General features: G+C 41.0%; 1 long non-coding RNA gene across 1 annotated transcript in view; it reads right to left on the bottom strand.

Moving 5' to 3' along the window:
- Nucleotides 1-11480, bottom strand: part of LOC147918237 (uncharacterized) — a 47755-nt gene extending 36275 nt beyond the window's left edge. The window contains exon 1 of the long non-coding RNA XR_015551944.1: nucleotides 11360-11480. This is a non-coding gene — a long non-coding RNA (uncharacterized LOC147918237). The remainder of the gene's footprint in view (nucleotides 1-11359) is intronic.
- Nucleotides 11481-13903: the final 2423 nt, after the last annotated feature.

Raw genomic sequence — 13903 nt, 5'->3', positions numbered from 1 at the left:
GAAGGAAGAAAAATGGTTATTTGGTGCTCTAAAAAACATAAATTTTAAAAATCACTTTTATTGAATTCTAGCCAACAAATTAAACAGTGAAATTCTTAAGACAAGCAACCAAAGTTGTTTTTGAGCCCTTAAGCTGGTCTTCAAACTTGGAAAAATTTTATCTATGAGATTGCAAATGGTTATGTAATCTATTTAATATTGGCCTTGTTCAATCAGAAGCAAACAATTTTGGATTTAGGAATCACGAGCACAAAAATTGGCAAAACCTTATTGTATATTTTGTGAAGTTTATTTTTAACAGATTATAAAAATCTCATGGAGGCTATAGTCCTGGTGGCTGTTTCTGTGACGTACCTATATTCATTTATTTGATATCACTTAGGTAGGTAGATCATATTGGGTTACATAAAGAAGTAACGAAGTTTCCCAGCACCTTCAGAAAATTGGCCAAAGAAATAATATGAAACCCAAAAGACCACTGCTATGCCATAAATAAAAAGAGAAAAGAGAGCATGTAGCTAAATGGACAATGACTGAGCACATACGTGCTTCCAGGAAAGGTTACATCAAGCATGGTGAATGCATGGTATCGGGGCTGCAACTCTCTGCTCCAGAGCCCATGCGAGACATTTCTAATTAATCCTCCGTTACTGCCAAGCCCTGAAACAGTCTCCCAGTGCAGAGCTCCAGGCAGCTTCTGCCTATTGTTTGGCATTGACATTCAGATGAAACCTATCATCTGCCATCTCTGGATGAAACGGTCATAACGACGCCAAAATGAAAATGAGTCACTGGCATAGCTGATTTGATTTTATCACTAGGAATACAGTAAGTAGGAATCTCAAGGCAATGCTGCTGTGATACTGAGCCATGCCATGACTACTGAAAAAACGCCGGCACATTCATAGAGGCGCCACGGGGTAGTGGTCAACAAATGGGCAATTTACATCTCTAGCTCTATAACGTTCAGCAAAGTTTTCACAACTGTACGATAAGGATCATGATACCTATTTCTCAAGGTTCTTACAAAGATTAATAGAGATGGACCATGTAAATTACCTTAAAATAGGTGCTTGCTAAATATCAGTTCCAAATTCTAGCTGCATGATTTTTAAAGGGACAAGAGGAGGGTCCTAGAGCAACATCTCTGAAGTAGTTACAAGGGCTGGCGAGTAAAATGGGAAGATGTTGAAGTAATCAGAGTTGTTTGTGGCACATGAGGGAAAATCAGTGTCCTACTAGACACAGACTGATCAAGATAGTAACGAGGTTTCAACTCAGAAATTGCAAACTCCAGCAATATCATGCAAAGTACTGTACAGGTACCAGCGGTGGTCTCTGGTGTTCAACACTGGAGAATTAATTAACCTTGCTTTAGATAGACCTGAATAACAATGTCAAACACAGCTTTTCAGCTCATACACAGCCTATTATACAGAGCAGATAGTCAAGGGGGGAAGCCTCCAGAGGATCCAAGAGAGGGGCCCTTTTTGAATTCTTCTGCTCCATCAGTGTGGAGCTGATTTCCGGGCAGGCTAGAAGCCAAGAATTTCTTGTTATGTATTTTTAAGGTGACCTTTGGCTCGTGACAAGTAATATTGGTTACTGTTTAAGACAGTCATATCAAGTTTGCCTTTAGCGTGCATAAAGAAAATAAAACATGAGCCATAAAAATATTAATGGGATATAGATGTGGCAGGAATATATCTTGTGTGGTAATGACTAAAAGTTGGGAAAGAGTGATCTAAAGTGTGAAACAGAAAAAAGACAAGAGAAGGGTAATAAGGGACAAGAACGTAGGGAGAGATCCTCTCGTTTAGTAGCCTAAATTTTCCTTCTACAGACTCTGCTTCTGACATCGTAACACCTGCCCCTCAGCTCTAACCGAAAACCTCAGCAAGAAAGAAACCAAGGATGATTCTAAGGATTCAGCATGGTCTCTTGAAGCAATTACCAGATCATTTAATTCAATTGCTCTCTCCCTTTAATTAAGAGAAAATTCATGCTTTGCAATTTAGTCCCTTTTGACGTTTAATTAGGGCTTCCAATCTATAAAGGGTTAGTGCTATCAATCACATCAGAACAGCGGCAACGCTCATTTCAACGAAAACAGCACAGAGGTGGTTGTTACCATAGACGTCCACTCTAAACCTGTGATCATTCATCAGGCAGATTTTTTTCCAGCAAACACTAAGTAACTTCTCACCAGGCACTGTGTTGCTCAGAGTCTACTAGGGTTTTATCTGTTTTAATGTAAGTAAATAGAACAATTATAATACAATACATTGTTCAAACTAGCATGGTGAGCGCTCTGAGAGAGGTAAACAAAATACCACGAGTTGCAGAAGGGGTTGAGGAAGGCTTCCAAAGAGAGGGGATAGCTCAGTTTAGTCTTTTTTTTTTTTTTGTGAGGAAGATCAGCCCTGAGCTAACATCTGTGCTAATCCTCCTGTTTTTGCTGAGGAAGACCGGCTCTGAGCTAACATCTATTGCCAATTCTCCTCCTTTTTTTCCCTTTTTCTCCCCAAAGCCCCAGTAGATAGTTGTATGTCATAGTTGCACGTTCTTCCAGTTGCTCTATGTGGGACGCCACCCCAGCATGGCCGGAGAAGCGGTGCATCCGTGCATGCCCGGGATCCAAACCCGGGCCGCCAGCAGCGGAGCAGGTGTACTTAACCGCCAAGCCAGGCACCGGCCCCCTCAGCTTAGTCTTGAAGGGTGATTCAGGACTAGCTGGAAAGAAGAGGTGGGCAAGGAGTTCTGCCCAGTTAGGGTAGCTTGTGCAGTGGGAGAGAGACCCAGGAGAACCTGGTGCTAATGGTAAAATGCAAGTAGACTGTGAGGCTGGAGTCCAGGCTTTGCTGGTGGAGTGGCAAGAGGCAGTCTGGAGTTAGACCATGAAGGGCCTTCTGTAAAAGTTAACAAGTTTGTATCTATGAACGAACGGCAAAATGCAGCAGACAATTAAGGAGATGATTTTATTCAGGCTCCTGCACTAGGGAGAACATTCGTCAATGAGGACTGTCTCAAAGAGAGGCAGAAAACACATGGTTTTAGAAAATAAGCAAGTCACTGAGGAAAGGTGGATGTGGGTCTTATCTGGGAACACGCAAGGGCAGGCTGGTCCTCTGCAGAGAGCCTTTTCTCAGAACACAACAGGATTACAAAAGGTGGGAGGTGATTTTTCTACCATTGCTGCCTCCTGTAGCATGGGACCCAGATAAAGTTCAATATTGTTAGACTTTGTCCTGGTCGTACCAAAGAGAATATTCAAGGTACTCGAGGTGTGTGAGCAGGGGTGAGACCTAACCAGATGAGTGCTTCGGTAACAGTACGCACAAACCAGCTGCCAGCACTTGCTCCCCTCAGAAGATCTTGCCTCTGGCCTCTCATGTGCCCCTGTTCCTTACTTTTGTCTTTGACACCATCCCTGGGTTTTCTGGATCTCAGGCTAGGCATGGCTTAGTTTGATGACTAGGGGTCTCTCATTCCTACCCCTTGCCCTGAGGCTTGGATATACCTAAGACCACAACTCCTAACAAAACTGACACCATATTTTGGCCCATTTTCTTGGAGAAACTTATCTCTCCGCTCCCCTCCACCAGACTCCTCAGTTCTCACACCTGGGCACAGCCCCTAACCCATCCTGGCAATGTCTTGGATAAACAGCCCTTCTTGGGTGAAAAACGTTATTGGCAAACCCTGGATTGCTGCAGCAGCCCAGCTGTTCTCCCATAGCCTGGGCAAGGGCTGGCCCTGGTGATCTAGACTCCACCCGCTGCAGGTTGGGTGTGCAGGCAGAAGCTGCTTTGGACCTATGAGCAAGCTGAGTCCAGAGTTGGGTAGCTCAGTTCCCAGCCATTCAGGCCCTGAGCCACACAGTAACCAGGGTTTGCAAACCTTGGCGCCTATGAATTAGATAGAATAATGATTCTTCTTAATCCATTAGCCCTGAAATGAGAATTGATGGAGAAGATTAACATTGTAACATAAGACGGAGGGTCGGGGGACCGCTACAAGTTATGTAGTTATGAAATTGTATTATCAGATAAACAAGTTCAGCTCAGATGTTCTGCTTCAGAAAAAAACAAAAGCTAATAAAATCCAAGACATTGCTGATGTTGCTCAGGTTTTGAAAGAAGTAATCCGACAAATATAATATGCAGCTCCGACAGGCATCCAAAAGCTATGCGGAGATGGAAAGACCTCAAAGTAAATCAAATCCAATTACCATCTTGGTGGCTGGGGTGAGTCTTCTGGTTGAACTTCATAGAAAACTAAGGATCCCTATACACTAGGGCTTTTTTGGGAGACAGTATCGTATAAACAGCAAGTTTTAATCTCTGTAACAAATGGTTTTAATGTAGGTGGTTATGTTTGTATGAATATTATGAATTTAAACAAAATTAAATTGAGCCATGAAACTTAATAATACCTTGGATTTATAGACCATTATTCTTAAGATATCTCCCTTTATTCTTGGGTACTTATAAAGTCAATTCACTTCTGTCTGATATAATTTTCAAAGTAAAGCATAAGATTTACCAATTAAACCGTCCTCCTCTCCCAGCAAATTTTACTAGCATTTCCTCTCACAGTAATCTTTTGCAATTACATAGTAATTTCTATATAGGTCCTCCAAGTCTTTTGCAAACATTAATTAAGCTTTGCAATACCCCAGCAAGGGAGAAGACCAGCACTACACCCAGGAGTCCTCTGCGTGCTGAGATGGTGGTTGGAATGACATTTGTTCCTGTCACTCAGAATCAGCACACGGAGCTCTAACCTGTGGGAGGAGAGGATGTGCTGATTCTGCCAGAATTACAAATGACACCACGATGCCTCTGCTTGCTCTAACAAAGGATGATGGGGTGACTTTTCTGATCAAGTAATTTAACTCATACAAAGATATTTATCTGTGATTTTGAATAACGGATCCGATTTTTTATTAATGTTTTGAATCGTCTTAAATTCAATATTCTGTCTTATTCTATTCATAAATATCATTTTAGTAGCACAGGTTTAAACTTTATGTAGCTAACCATTGGAAAGTGAGAAATTATACGGAACACAGTTGGACAATTGCCCACTTCTAGACACACATGGATCTCATCCACCTTCTAAATGTACATACATAACCTTAGCTTAGAAGCAACAGGCAGATAGAGAAACGAAGAGAAGAAGGAACTAGCTGGGAAACTGACTACTCTTCTCCAGCCGAGACACGAACTGGAGAGATCAAGTTGCTTGAGGTTAAACAAATAGATCCTTAGTCTAAGCTAAGTTAAAACAAACATGGGAATTTTTTGTAAAAGTTACTTTCTTTAAATTGTTATTTTATAAATTATTACAGGGGTCACTTCTGGCCCAGCAATATAGGCTGCTTGTTTCCCAGTATACTGACCACACAGCTGGCCTAATCAAGCCACCAGCACTGTCTTGGCATCTAACCCTGGAGGGGCCTGCTTCACTCTCCCTGCCCCCACCTGGGCTGGGGCCCCTTGACTGCTGTTAAAGCTCTCATGGAGGACACTGTCTGTTAAGTATGATGCCTCCTTGTCTCTCGACCCTGACTGTACCTCATAACCACTTGGGGAGCTATTTAAAAGTACTTTTGCAGCTACCCCACAGCGATTAAAACACAGTCTGGGGCAATAAGGCCAGCTATGGCCATTTTAAATGCCCCTGGGCAATGGCTACCTGCAGCCCTGGTTAATCCCCCCTCGGGGAGCAGTTCCAGAGCTTCCAGGAGTCAGGTGAGGCAGCTAAGCCTTTCCTGCAGGATAATGGCTATGTGACATCCAATTCTCAGAAAAACCCTCCACTAAAACCTTATAAGGTCTTTGCACTTGTCATATTGCCTTTTATGATTTCCATCTTTCTCATGTTGCAAGTAGGTGGTTGCTGGCTTGACACATTGGCCAGTGGTAGGAAGGGACCGCCTGGGCTGAGCCTGTTCTCACCTTGGAGGTCAGCGGGTGTTCCTGCTAGGGTGTTACCCTTGGTACATTGCCTAGTGCTTATCTCAGGCTCTGCTGGCCTCTCCCATGGTGACATTACAGGCTCGGGTGCATAGAGCCCTTGTTGAACCAAAGAACTATGGCAGAGGGTAATGAACTTAGCTTTGAAGAGCAGAAGGCAGGTGCTATGAAAAAATATATAGGCCAATGGGTCAAGGAATATACACTATAAATACAGTTTGCAGAAATATTGCAAAACAGGTCAGCTGAGATGATCCCAAAGATGTTACCTAGGTTATCATTTAGTAAAGTAAGACATTTTATTTTTCACTCCTATCCCCTGGCTAAATCTTTTGATAAGACAGATTTTCTACATGGACCTTAACGGAGGAAGATAGGTGGTATTAATTGTGTGGAAAGAAGGGAAGTTGTGCTTCACAGCTGCGTTTGATACTCCTGATGGTTTTAGGTGGTGCCACAAAAACTGCATTACGTATATGTTGAATCACAACAAGAGAATGATTTTTCTGTTCTTCAATTTTTAACTTTTTTAATCATTTAAAATTTTTTTTAAATTTTACCTTCTGATTATACCACGGTAAAGTCTCAGTTTGGTGTTAGTTAAGTCTTTAACACCTTTCCGGTAGTGATATCTCATTTTAACAAAATTTAGGGAACAATGGTAACCAGTTGGAATTTAAGAACACAGTTTGCGTTTGTATTTATTTACGTGTTATCTTTTATTCATGACAAGCAATAATGTTTTTCAGTTTGTGGTAGTGATTTAGAGCTTCTTCATAAATTACACTTATTTAAGAAAATGTGAGTTGATTTAAAGAGCTAATAACACAGGTAGTGCACATATATAGCAAAGTTGTGAAGGGGATACATTACTTTAGCTGAAAATTATTCCACCACCGCCATTTTTAGAAGAGAACATTTTTTTTAAACAGATCTCATTGTGAACTTGATCTTAGGGCAAATGTAAAAAGCATTGCGGCCTAATTTTCAAAAATTAAATAATTAACACTTTAAATTTAAATGCATCTTAGATTTATCATACACACCCTATGTCTAACTTTTCAAGTGTAAGCCCTTAAAAGTGTCATATTTAACCATTTGGGTTATTATCTGAAACAATTTCCACTTGCTTTTAGTACTCACACTGGAACTAGGAGTCTTTTAAAACCTCAAAATAGGTTTTCTAAAGGTAAACAGCTGTTCAGTTTAGTAAGTTGGGAAAATTTTATCTGCTTTATACCTATACGGCCAACTTATAATTTGGTCATTTTGTCCTCAGTTGATCAAGATGTTCTATATCCTCATCATGCTGTTAGGTAGTAAATTTTTAGCTGACCTCCTTACTTGAATATTTCAACAAAAACTAAGATTGAATGATTATTATGTCGATTTGTACCTTGTAATTCTACTACAGAGATGAGGTAGAGCCTGAGTAATCACTAGAAAGTAGATTGATTTAGATTACATTTTCAGGCAAAACATGTGTATACTGAAAAGAAATTAAAATGTCAAAATGAAATAATGGACTAAATATAACTACCTTCAGAAAATTTGGCCAAAAGAGAAAAATTGCCCATAATCCCAGCACTTTAACGCCATGACTGTTATGACTTCGATATATTTCATTCCAGTGTTGTGTGCATTCGTGTGTGCAAGCAACTTTTAAATATAATTTCAAACTTACTGAAAAGTTGCAAGATAAGTACAAAGGACTCTCGTATACTGCTCGCCAAATCAACCAATTGTTAATATTTTGCTAAACGTTTGCTTTATGACTCATTATCTCCCTCTCTCTAACATTTTTCTGAGTGGGTTTCATTCGTCATGTTCTTTCTCATTAAATACTTTAGTTATTTCCTAATAACTGGGATATTCTTTTTATTATTTTATTTTATTTTATTTTTTATTTTTTTCCCCCAAAGCCCAGGTAGATAGTTGTATGTCATAGCTGCACATCCTTCTAGTTGCTGTATGTGGGACACGGCCTCAGCATGGCTGGAGAAGCAGTGCATCGGGGCGCGCCCGGGATCGAACCAGGGCCGCCAGCAGCGGAGCGCGAGCCCTTAACCTCTAAGCCATGTGGCCAGCCCTGGGATATTCTCTTATATAACCACAGCATAATTATCAAATTTAAGATTAACACTGACACAAATCTATTATCTAATCTATAGTCCATATTCCAATTCCCCCAATTGTCTCAATAAGGTCTTTTTTTTGAGAATATCACTATATTTTAACATGCAGATGGAGATAAAAAATGGTATTGTATTATACACACTTGTGAAGGTTGCTTTATTTCTATAGAATTTATTTATATAGAATAATTATTCATATATAATACATTTATAAATTATTTATATAATAATATTTATAATTTCTATATAATAGGCAAATTTTTTTGTCAATAGATATTCTTTACAAAATTACTTAACAGCTGAGTAACATTCTCTTGTATGACTATCCCCTATTACTGGACAATCAGGTTACTACTGAGTTTCTATTGTTATAAAGCAAAGCTTCCATGAGCATCCTTGTTAGTTCAGCTTTTGCGCATGTGCTTAATTAAATAATGCCCTTTATAGCAATTTGTTTTCCAGTTCAGGATCACATATTGCATTTAATGGTGACACCTTTTTAGTCTCCTTCAGTTCGAAACTGTACCTTTGCCTTTCTTTACCTTTCACAGCATTGATATTTTTGAATATTAAAGCCAGCTGTGTTGTAAAATGTCCCTCAATTTGAGTTTGATGTTTCCCCAAAATTGATAGCTTATTTTTCACATAGCTGTAAACATTCCAATATACTAAATATTTTTTCATGTTGTAGCAGCCTTAATACCTTTCAATTTAACTATTTCATATTTCATCTATAATATAATATAAATACATTAATACTGTAATGGACAACTCAGGCAGATAGCCTTTTTCATGTTTTGGATTATTTCCTTAAAATAAGATCCAGAAATAGATCAATGAATATGGGCACCTTTATAAGTATATGATATAAATTTCCAAATTGCTTCCCGAAGAGGCTGTTCTGGTGGACATTCTCACCAGCTAGATTTGAGAGTATCAGTTTCATGAGGACCTCACAAGCTTTAGGACTGATTGCTAGATTTTTTCCCATTCATTTAATAATCAGTTAAACACAGCACTTTAGGGTACATTAAATTTCTACTTGTGTTTCCAGTGAAGAAAAAATAATTTCCTCTCTGAAATTTTCTATTAATATTTACTTTCGACTTCATACATTTCTGGGTATTTATGAGGTGATATGCTCTATATTCTGATCCACTGCCCTCAGAATAAGTCTAAACTTCTTAATATTGCTTTCCTGGCCTTCCATAATCTGGCCAGTGTTTCTGCCTCCTGCCTGACTGCTGCTTCTCTCCCAGCAGCTCCTCCTCCTGCATCACCCTCCACTTACACTATTTGCAGTTCATGGAAGACATTAAGTTCTTGCCTCTAGACCTTTGCACATAATTTCCCTCTGTCCCTAACCCTCTTCTTCTTCTTCCCCTATCATCTCCCCCACGCAATCAGGCAGATATCAGACTTCAAGTTTTCAGCTTATATATCACTTATTCTTTTCCTTACCCACCGCTCCCCTGCCCCCAAAGACTGATGTGGTTGCGCTCCTGTGCATTCCTATAGTACCCTGTGCTTACCCTGTGTATCACCCCATACTGTGATTGTTAGTTTTTGCATCTCTATCCTTCCTCATCCTTTTTCCCTTAGCACTTGCTCAATTTACTTGCTGAATTAATAAATAAAAGACAGGTCTTAAATCACAGAGGAACACATTAAGGAAATCTCTTGCCTTTTAGTCCTGCCTCTTTTGTCTTCCCTTGCATTTCTCAGAATTCACTTCCAGGGCAGAGACTATTTCTCTAATGTATATAATGTTCTTACTGCCTCTATTATGATACTTCTTTGCATCACTCTTGGAGCAGTGAAGGTTTGGAGCCAGGAGATAAGCAGGTCACAGACTATGGGATAAAAATGAAAGGGGGAAGTTGCAGTCCTAGGAAATAATGGATAGTGGAGAAATGCATTTTCAAAATTTAAAGCTCTGAGAATCTGTTACCACACATTTTACTCATCTGCTGAAAAACAGTGTCTAAAATATCGCTGTCCAATATGGTAGCCACTAGGCACAGGTGGCTCCTCAAATTAAATTAAATATTAAAATTCCAGTTTCTCAGTCACACTAGCCATATTCCAAGTGTCTAATAGCCACATATGCTTGGTGAATAATATATTAGACATTGCAGATGCAGAATATTTCCATCCTTGCAGAAAGTTTTATTGGATAGCACTGGTTTAGAGCATAAGTTTCCACATGGTGCCAAACTCCTTTCAGAAAGAATGCACATTAAAATACCTAAAGCCCAATTCTACTAATTATTCCATAAGCACACTTTTCATTGGGGAATCAAGTCACAATCATAGCTAATGGCAAGTAGTTTCAGGAAATTTTTCAATGTTGTACATAATTTTCAGAGTTAACAAGTTGTCAGTGGAAACATTTACTTGGGTACTGGCTCTTAGCTTTTCCTAAAATCCCTATTAATTCACTACCTTAGATTGTTCAATTCAACTTTAACTTCCTATATCATTATTTTGATAAAAGCAATATGTTGACATATTTTTCTTTTAATTAATTTGGCTATACGTAGTTTAGATAATATCTACATGAACAAGTATCTTATATAAAAACTTTGAAAACACAGTCACTTAAATAAACAAGCATTCAGGACATGGGCGCTAGGCAATAGGGATGAACAAGACACAGCCCTCCCTCATCAAGCTGGCAGTGAGGAAGACAGACAATCATCAAGTAAACAAATAATATAACTTCGGAGGCGGAGTCAAGATGGCTGCGTAGGCAGACTCTGAACTCACCTCCTCCCGTGGACACAGCCAATTTACAACTACTCGTGGAAAAATTACCCCTGAGACAGAACTGAAAACTGGATGAGAGGAACTCCTGCAACAACGGACAATCCTAACTGGGGTAGAAGAGGCAGAGACTCCCTTCCGGAGAGGAAAAACGCCGCCTTCACAAGCCGCCAGCTTCACGGCCGCCGGCCGCCGGGAGCAGCTCACAGGTACGCAGCCTCCCTGGAGGCGCAGGGTCCTGAGCCAGGGAGCGCCCCCGCTGTGGGCATTTTGTGGACCCAGCACAATGGAGACCAGCGGCATAATATCTGACTTTGCCTGCTACTAAAGCATTGGGGAGCACCCCCAGAAAACCCGGTTCACAAAGAAACTAAAACTGGCTCTTAAAGGGCCCGCGCACAAACTCACCCGTTCCAGAAAGCATCCTAAAATCACCAGAAAGAAAGGTGCACAGTGCTTTGGTGACAAGAGACTCACCTAATAGGCCCTGAGTGCATCTTGGTGAGGGGTGAGACCTCTCCAGGGACTGGGACATTGGCTGCAGCCATTGTGGTGGCCTGGTGTGGGCGTGCTGACACAGACGCCATTGGAGTTCTCCCTGAGGCCTGCTAGCCCAGGGTCTGCCCCACCCGCTAGAGCACCGATTTAATCCAGCTCAGCCAGGGCAGGCAACCCACCCTAGAGACTGGCCCCACCCAACAACAAGCCCTCAGGCAACGGGTGGGCCTTCATAGATTGGTGACTGGATTCTCTGCAGCCTGGCAACTGAGCCGACTTGAGCGGGGCAGGGTGTGCACAAGGAGCGGGTGGAGAGTGTGGGGTGGTGGTGGAGAGTGTGGGGTGGTGGTGGAGAGTGTGGGGTGGTGGCAGAGTGTGTGGGGCTCCCGCCGTGGAGAGACTGGGTCCGCTTGGGGGTCGGGGCGCTCACACGGGGCAGGACTGTGTTGACTGTGTGTGTGGACCTGTGGGCAACAGGGCTTGTCAGCTGCAGAAGACTTGTGCTTCTCAAAGACCCACATAGGAGGTTTGCCCCACCTTCCAAAGCCTGAAACAATTGGGTGCTCCTGTGCCTGAGGCCAGCCCCACCCAGCTGCAATCCTCAGAGAGCTGACAAGAGACCTAATAGGCTAGAGGCTTACAGCAATTCTAAGGCCCTGAGCCTAACAACCTGCCACGCTGGGGGCCTACTCAGTTAAAAGAAATACTGCAACACAAATGTGGCATTAGAACTTACAGCCAACTCTGCTGGGGCTCCCCACACCTGATAAAGAGACTGAAGGGCCCACAACAACTACAAACAGCTGAGCATTACAACAGCTGGCCAGGAGCATAACTCAGCCTCCCTGGGCGCCTATAGGGAGAGCTAACAGGCCACAATAGAAGGACACACGTAGCCCACATAGGGGTCACCCCTGGAACATTGAGAACTGAGGGAAGCACACTGGAAACCTCCTAAGGCATCACTTACATAAGGTCACCTATCCAAGAGCAGGAGACGTAGCTGACCTACCTAATACGTAGACACAAGCACAGGGAAAGAGGCAAAATGAGGAGGCAAAAGAATACATTCCAAGTAAGGGAACAGGACAAAACCCCAGAAAAGGAACTAAGTGAAACAGAAATGAGCAACCTACCCGACAGAGAGTTCAAACTAAGAGTGTTAAGGATGCTCACTGATCTGGGGAGAAGAATAGATGAACTCAGTGAGAATGTCAACAAAGAAATGGAAGATATAAAAAAGAACCAATCAGAAATGAAGAATACAATACTGGAAATGAAAAATTAATTAGAGGGACTCAAAAGCAGAGTAGAGGATACAGAAGAACGGATCTGTGAGCTGGAAGAAAGACTAGAAGAAATTACCCAAGGTGAACATGTAAAAGAGAAAAGAATTAAAAAGAGTGAGGGCAGTCTAAGGGACCTCTGGGACAACATCAAGTGCACTAACATCCGTGTTATAGGTGTCCTGGAAGGAGAAGAGCAAGACAAGGGGCCAGAGAATCTATTTCAAGAAATAATAGATGAAAACTTCCCTAACCTAAGGAAGGAAACAGACATCCAGGTACAGGAAGCACAGAGAGCCTCAAACAAGATAAACCCAAAGAGGCCCACACCAAGACACATCATAATCAAAATGTCCAGAGTTAAAGATAAAGAGAGAATCCTAAAAGCCGCAAGAGAATGTCAAGTTACATACAAAGGAAACTCCATAAGGCTATCAGCTGACTTCTCAGCAGAAACCTTACAGGCTAGAAGAGAATGGCACGATATATTTAAAGTACTAAAAGAAAAAAACTTACAGCCAAGAATACTCTACCCAGCAAGGTTATCATTCAAAATGGAAGGAGAGATCAAAATTTTCCCAGATAAGCAACAATTAAAGGAGTTTGTCACCAAGAAAACAGTGCTACAAGAAATGTTAAAGGGACTGATTTAAGGGGAAAAGAGAAGACCACAAATAGGAAAAATTATCTATTTCCATGATTAGAACGTAATGGATACAAATGCACAAAAAAGAGGTTAGATATGATATCAAAAACATAAAAGGAGGGAGGAGGGGAGTTAAAGAGTACAGCTTTCAGACAGAGGTGAAACTAAAGTGACCATCAATTCTGTATAGAAGAAGTAAGGAACAGAGAAGGACTACTACAACACTGAGGAAAAAAAAAAAAATTAAAAAATGGCAGTAAGTACATACTTATCAATAGCTACTTTAAATGTCAATGGACTAAATGCTCCAATTAAAAGGCATAGGGTGGCTGATTGGATAAAAAAACAAGACCCATATATATGCTGCATACAAGAGACACACTTCAGACCTAAAGACACTCACAAACTGAAAGTGAAGGGATGGAAAAAAGATACTCCACGCAAATGGCAATGAAAAGAAAGCTGGGGTAGCAGTACTCATATCAGACAAAATAGACTTTAAAACAAAAACTGTAAAAAGAGACAAGGGCATTACATAATGATCAAGGGAACAATCCAACAAGAGGATATAACACTTGTAAATATCTACGC

The sequence above is a fragment of the Ceratotherium simum genome, chromosome 1, assembly GCF_057802395.1.
Source record: "Ceratotherium simum simum isolate JZ-2026a chromosome 1, ASM5780239v1, whole genome shotgun sequence".
Classification (NCBI taxonomy): Eukaryota; Metazoa; Chordata; class Mammalia; order Perissodactyla; family Rhinocerotidae; genus Ceratotherium; species Ceratotherium simum.
This window is presented reverse-complemented; position numbering and strand designations above follow the sequence as displayed.